At 44.8% G+C, this 7520-nt stretch overlaps 1 long non-coding RNA gene across 1 annotated transcript; it reads right to left on the bottom strand.

The window, feature by feature from the left end:
* Positions 1-2244: 2244 nt before the first annotated feature.
* On the bottom strand, positions 2245-5795 carry LOC119972942. Its single transcript, XR_005462185.1, has 3 exons — positions 5621-5795; positions 3120-3235; positions 2245-3034 (listed from the first exon to the last, which is right to left on the bottom strand). It is a non-coding gene; the product is annotated as an uncharacterized LOC119972942 (long non-coding RNA).
* Positions 5796-7520: the final 1725 nt, after the last annotated feature.

Raw genomic sequence — 7520 nt, forward strand, 5'->3', positions numbered from 1 at the left:
ACGTGGGGCGCCGGGCCCGTCCTGTCTCCAATCTCACAGCCATATAATGTGGAGCGTGATCAGAGATAACGATCGCGAAGTAGTCCATTCCCGTGATCCCTGGAAGCACCAATTTCCCCACTGCAAAGAAGTCGATACGGGTGTATATCTTGTGCACCTGCGAAAAGAACGAGAACTCCTTTTCTCCCGGGTGCAGGAACCTCCATGGGTCCAGTGCCCCCATCTGTTCCATGAAAGCTCCTAGCTCCCTAGCCATGCCAGACATTTTCCCTGTTCTGGGGTTTGATCGGTCGGTCAGTGGGTCCAGCACGCAGTTAAAGTTGCCCCCCCATAATCAGTCGGAGTGTGTCAAGGTCGGGGATTTCTGCCATGGTCTTCTTTATGAATTCTGAGTCGTCCCAGTTGGGAGGGTACACATTTACCAGTATGACAGGTGCCCCTTCCAGGACACTGCTGACCATGAATGACCATCCCCCTGGGTCCGTAACTGTCTTGGTTCCCGTAAACCTATTTCTTTTGCTAATTAATATTGCCATCCCCCCCTAGCCCTCGTCCCATAGCATGAGTGGTACGTCTGTCCCACCCAGCCTTTCCTTACCAGCAGTCAGTCCTTCTCCCTCAGGTGCGTCTCTTGTAGTTAGATTATGTCTGCTTTTAAGCTTCTTAGGTGGGCGAACACTCTGGATCTTTTCACTAGGCCGTTGAGTCCCCTTACATTCCAGGTAACAATCCTGGTGGAGGGTTTCTGACACCTTGGTCCTGTGGGATCACCCATACTTACCTGGCGGCCCTGTACTCCGGGGTTTCCCTTTGCTTGGGGGCCGTCTAAAATGGCCAGGGTCACCGCTCTCACCATGGGATCGGGCCCCAGTGCTCAAGGGTTTCCCTTTGTCCAGGGGGCACCCAGTGTGGCCACCAGCTGTGTGTACGCCACACGGGTGCGCCCCTGCGCTCCAGGATCTCCCTCCGCCCTGATGCCCTCTTGAGTGGCTGTTTGCGGCGCCCTCTTGGTTCCTCGCCCTGCTCCATGCCCGCCGGGGCCTATGTCTGTACTGCTTCACTATCTTGTGGTGATATGCATCACTGTAAATACACAAGGGGTTAATGTAAATACACTAAGACTAAGTAAACACCAGAGGGAGCACCAGAGATATCATGACATGCAGACATACAGCTAATGAACACATAGAATAGGACACAACCAATGGGTAGTCAAGACACCCAGAGGTGACACTACCACAAGGGGACAACCCATATAAAAGGACAGGGCACACATGCTCTTTCTCTTTCCACAGGCAACACTCAGAAGGAAGGACGGAGCAGATCAGAAGCATCACACCCACCATGTGGCTTAGAGCAAACTGGTTAGTTAGATTGAGTTACTATAGAAAGATTAGCAGGAGAGTCGAACTCAGTGGGAGAATTGCTAACTGTTCAAGTCACTCACTGGTACCATGTTGTGTTGTGCTTCTTCATGTAGCATAAGCTGTTTCCTTGATGTATGCTCTGACAAAGGAAGGTTCAGACTTGGAGATAGGTTTAACACATTTATTGAACAGTTAACAATTCTCCTACTTGAGTTTGACTCTATTCAGGAGGATCAATGGTGAAGCACAGGGATGATACAAACATGCACATGTAGCAACACATCAGGAGGTGGAGAGGCCTTTTGAAATTATGTTTTTGATGTCTGGACAGGTCAGGAGGCATGTTACAGTGTGCATCGGAGATAGTCTCAAAGATTGTTGTAGTGAGTTGTGTATTGCACAACTTTGCTCTTTAGCATGGACTGAACATTCACCAGAAGATAACTTGCCACCAGAAATGGAGGAGCTGAAGGAGGGCAATGTGGAGCCTGATGCAGGCATACCTCCTGGTGCAGGTGTGCAAGCCCAGGTGATGCAAGGGCAATTCGAGATCTCATGGCAGCTGCTGCGTTCAGACAATGAGCTTGTAAAATTAACAATTGAGATATGCAAACCTTCCCTCCCTCCTCATCTTCTTTCCGTCCCTCTCTCCCTGTCACTCTCTCCCTCTTTCCTGCGTCCCTCCCTCTCTTCACTCCCTTTTAGGCTAGTTCTCTGGCTGTGTGTATCCACTTGTGTTTAAGTGGAAAAGAATATTTTATTACAAGTTGAGATAGCTCTTAAAAGAAATAGCAGCTGCTAATCTTAAACGTTAAGTTAAATGTTTGGTATTTATAATATTATTTTTGTTAATTATTTTTTCCTGTTAAACTTTATACACATCGACAAATGTTTTATTCAAACTCCAAAGCACAGCATTTAAATATCAGATAACTTAAACTTAGTAACATAATTGAGGTAAACAAGGTGGAAAAATAATAATGATAAACATAAGTCAAAAAAAAATCACATGTCACAAAACACACACAGCAGGACGGTGGCCAACTGCACAGAACAATGATGGCAGTGCATCCTGTCCAGCAGCAACTGACTCTGAACAGGGTGGCTCCAGCAGCAGGTGTCACCACTTTATTAATAATCTGTTGAAGATACTCATTTTGCTGTCTCAGCAGATCATGCACTTGCTGAGAAGTCTGCAGCCCTGAGCATTGATCTCAGTTACTCTTTGAAGCTGCTGGGAGACATTAGTTGAGGATTCATCTTAGGTCCTTGCACTGGCCCCAAAACATCCAGCCATCTCCGTTACAATGTCACACATGAATGAGCAAATCATCAGTGACGTCTGTATGATTTACAAGTCAATGCTCAGGAGGTGCGGAGCCTTCCACTGACAATGTTGAATGATCCTCACCTCCTGAATGCTCCGAGCGTTCTTGCTCAAACACAGCAGTCTTCATTGGAGGCCTCGACCTCAACCACCACTCTATATCTCTGAACATCTGTGTCAATGGCTGAAGTATCGGCCTGCTGCAAGGCCTCACCCTCCCCTGCTGCAGCTTCAGCACTGCACTGCTGCCATCTTGCTTCCTACTTGCTTCCATCAAATCTTGTGCAGGTGTCTCTGGTGCTGCGTGAGAGTCAGCTACATTCTGTTCTGCTGTCACCATCTGTGAAAGTTCAAGAAAACACAATTATTTTTGCATCCAATTAACTGTCATCTTGATGCTTTGATCAATTAAATTTTCTTCTTACCTTGACTCATCCCAAAATCTCCATCACTCCTTACTTGAGACCCAAAAATAGCCAAGCTTCATCCTCTTACGGAGTGAGATCAGTGAATGCTCCCGGATATTATGTGCCTGTGTTGCCTACAGAAAGAAATAGAAATGTATTTTAACGAGGCTACCACAATAAGATTTACATTGCATGTCCTAATTAGTTAAGCATGTCTGGTAAATTTAATGGTCTGTAACTTAACCCCTCTGAAGCTGATGAAGGAGACATCTTCTCATTTACGTTTCCAGCATAGCAGACCTGTTACTGCTTTTCTTTTTTCGAGACCTCACAGGTTTAAGTTTGAACAATACATTTTTTGTTAAGCTATATACATACTTTGGCTGAACACGTTAACTCGTCAGGTTTCTTGCAGTGCTGATCAGCTGTCCTGGGCTGACAGATTCTCCGCTACTTACTTCCAAGCCACTGATTGAACTTTCCTTGGTGACTTAGATTTTCCACAGCCCAGAATTTGAGCTTTCCTCTGTTCCACCTCATGCAATAAGATATCCAGGTCATCATCTGTGAAGTTCTGAATTCGCTTGTTCACAATTAAACTTTCAGTTGCCATATTCTAACTTAAAACATCCAAACACCTTTAAACATGCCACACATAAATGAAAATGAAAATCGCTTATTGTCACGAGGTAGGTTTCAATGAAGTTAAAAAGCCCCTAGTCGCCACATTCTGGCGCCTGTTCAGGGAGGCTGGTACAGGAATTGAACCGTGCTGCTGGCCTGCCTTGGTCTGCTTTAAAAGCCAGCAATTTAGCCCAGTGTGCTAAACCAGTGCAGACTTATATAGTAGTTTCACAAATTTAAAACAAATAACAAAACTTATGTCCACTTCGAAATATTACAAGATAATCGTAAAAAAATTAGGAAAAATAAAATAAAAAATTACGCTTGAAAATAACCAGTAATGATCGGCTTAACTGTTCAAAAGAAATAACAAAAAAAAATGTTTTAAACCTCCACGTACGTTTAAAACAACTGGACGACTTGCTGCTTCTTCTTGCTCAAGACAATGCTGCAGTTTAAATCTCTGACCTCAATGGGCGTTCCCTTAGTTCCCCTGTCACAAAGGGGCGTGGCTGGACTGGAACTCCGCCACACTGGGACCTGCACATCGGTGCCCCAGCCCAGGCCTGTGGGTGCTGCCGGAGTCGGAAAGTTTGTTGCGATTTGTTAGCGTAGGTAAGTGGGCACTTTTCTACCTCAGTAACGGCGGGCCATGGCTTCCCACTGATACATGGAAGTTATGGGTCATAAATACGTTACCAAATACATCTCCAGTGTTAACTAACTTGCGATTTGTTGGATAAAATGATGAAGGAATAGTGTCAATGTAGATAATAAAATGAATTGAAATCTCACCATGGCAGTTGGGGAGTTTAAATTCAACTAATTAATTAATCTGGAATGAGGAATGAGTCTCAGTCATGGTGATCATGGAACAACTGGATTTTAGTAAAACCGCAGCTGCTTCTCTCATGTCCTTATCCAGTATGGCCAACAGTTACTCCAGGTCAACATCAGTATAATTGACTACTAACTACCCTTTGAAATGGCCGAGCAAGGCAATGAGCTGTATAAAATGGGTGGCACAGTGGTTAGTACTGCTGCTTCACAGCGCAATTCCGGCCTTAGGTGACTGTGTGGTGTTTGCACATTCACCCCATGTCTGCCCAAGTTTCCTCCGGGTGCTCTGATTTCCTCTCACAGTCCAAAGATGTGCAGTTAGGTGAGGTTACGGGGTAGGGTGGAGGAGTGGACCTAGGTAGTCTGCCCTTTCAGAGGGTCAATGCAGACTCGATGGGCTGAGTGGCTTCCTTCTGCCCGGTAGGGATTCGATGGTGGAAGCACAAGTAGTCCATCAACATTTATAAAGTGAAAAGAAGTAAATATTTCAGAAAAAATCCCACATCAGAACTGGAAACGGCAAGTATCTTTTTGGGAGGAATGAAAAAGGACAGTGATAGAAACAAAAGCAAAGATATTAATGGGTTACATTTTCTCTATTGACAAACAGCCAGATTCACTAATAATCATCTCAATGAGACAATAGTTAGCCATAAAACAAACAAAATAATTTCCAAATAGCTCAGATGAAAAAGGACGTGGAAGGATCCACATAAGGAAAAAGAACCAAAAATATTGGATAAACGTGCAGGTATGGGAAGCGGCTGCAAGGACAGTGAAGAAACAAATTGGTCTTCAGCAGTAACATGCCTCTGGTGAATCAGCAGCCGGATTTACAGCACTCACTATTTTATTTTCCATTCACTTCAATGGGCAAGAAAATCAGGCCCATTTCATGTTATTATCAAAGACCTATTTCGCATGGAGTAGTTTTCATATGGAAATCTAAAATGCTGGAAATGCACAATAGATCAAAGAATCCGGTAAATAACAAAACGTTCTAATATCCTGAGTGCAGAACCCTCTGCAGAACTATAACAGAAATGTAAACCTACCTCCCCGCTCCAATAGACTCAAGGTGCTGAATGCACTATCCCTGTGCCCATGTTCCACCAATCCATCTTGAATCTACAAAGGGAATGTATATTTAAAGGGTCAGGATACAAAGTACACAATCAGACCAGGGCCCAGAAAGTGCCAGGAAATGGATGAGACTGTTCCTGAAGCTTCTGTTCCCTGGTTGGAACAGCGACAGAGATTGTTGCCAGTTGGGGGCAGGGTTCTTGTGAATTGAACAGGTGATGAATCTGGCTGCAGGCGTGTGCCATTTAACAACTTTGACAACTTGAGTGATATCATAGAACATAGAACAGTACAGCACAGAACAGACCCTTCGGCCCTCGATGTTGTGCCAAGCCATGATCACCCTACTCAAACCCACGTATCCACCCTATACCCATAACCCAACAACTCCCCCCCCCCCCTTAACCTTACTTTTTTAGGACACTACGGGCAATTTAGCATGGCCAATCCACCTAACCCGCACATCTTTGGACTGTGGGAGGAAACCGGAGCACCCGGAGGAAACCCACGCACACACGGGGAGGACGTGCAGACTCCGCACAGACAGTGACCCAGCCGGGAACCGAACCTGGGACCCTGGAACTGTGAAGCATTTATGCTAACCACCATGCTACCGTGCTGCCCACATCTTCCTGCAATCTATTCATCTTCTTGGAGTTATACTCCAAGCATTAATCACTGCTGCTATTTCTCTACAGCCACCTGAGCAGAAGGCCTCCTGCTCACCCGCAAACACCACCAACTTCCTCCATTGGATGCAGAATAAGCCTTCAGCGCAGCATTATAAAACCTTGATGCATGTTCGTTTGCAGTTGAGTCACCTTGACAAAATTCTTTAAGACCAACTTATTTCCAGGCACCACTTTCACACTGCACCCCTCCTTAAAGAGATGCTGGCATCAACCAAGTAGCACTAACCACTGACAGTTTTGGCACCCTGGCAGATGCATACATCCAGTGAACAGCCAGGGTCGCAATGGCTGGATGCAGCAATTGTGGAAAACAACAGGCAGCATGAATTCAATGTGCTGCCTGCAATGTGATAAACAGGCAATTATCCATTTTAGTACCCCCCCACCCACCCACCAACCCCCCATACATTTTAGAGGGGAAAGAATGTACACAGCATCGCGAACAGTAACATTCCCAAGCCTTCACACCTTCCCATATTCAGCCAGAAAACCTCCATATGTCATTTTCTTTTCAACAGCACACAGCATTCATGCTCAGCACAAAATATGATGCTTTTAAGCAGAAAGCCTTCAACATTAAATCTCCTGGGGCCTGCATAGCATTCAGTTGTGACTATAATTTTTACATGCTAAAAGCCAATGGGGCATTAAGGAGTCCATTTTTTGTCAGAGATGGTTCTAAGGGGAACTGATAATAGCTCTCTGTGCTGTTCCTTTTCTTCTTTGTTCTGTTATTTCTTTTCTGTTGTTGCAAAATTTGTAACATACAAAACGTCTTTCGCAGTATTTACTGTAAACAACTCAGATGTGCGGATGTATTGGGCTGAACTTTAACTGCAATGAGATTGCAGATTTGTTGTGGATGGGGAATGTCAGGATATTGGCTTCAGCCTACTGGCTATTTTTACTGTGGTGCATTAACTGTGGTACAGGCATCCCCCCACCTCAAACCCACCCCCGGGCGAGGTGGGTTGCCACTAAAGATATATTGATCATTTAATTAGAACGATATTGACAAGGGCTTCCAATTTAAATTTAGGTCTATGATTCCCCAGGCTTCCTGGAACTCATCAGTGAAAGCTAGGTTCTGTCAGGAAAACAGGTAGTTTTAAGGGATCTATATTTATGTGATTAAATATTAAAAATCAGGTATAGGTTTAACCGCATTTAATTTAGTGGT

This window comes from Scyliorhinus canicula, chromosome 10, assembly GCF_902713615.1.
Source record: "Scyliorhinus canicula chromosome 10, sScyCan1.1, whole genome shotgun sequence".
NCBI lineage: Eukaryota > Metazoa > Chordata > Chondrichthyes > Carcharhiniformes > Scyliorhinidae > Scyliorhinus > Scyliorhinus canicula.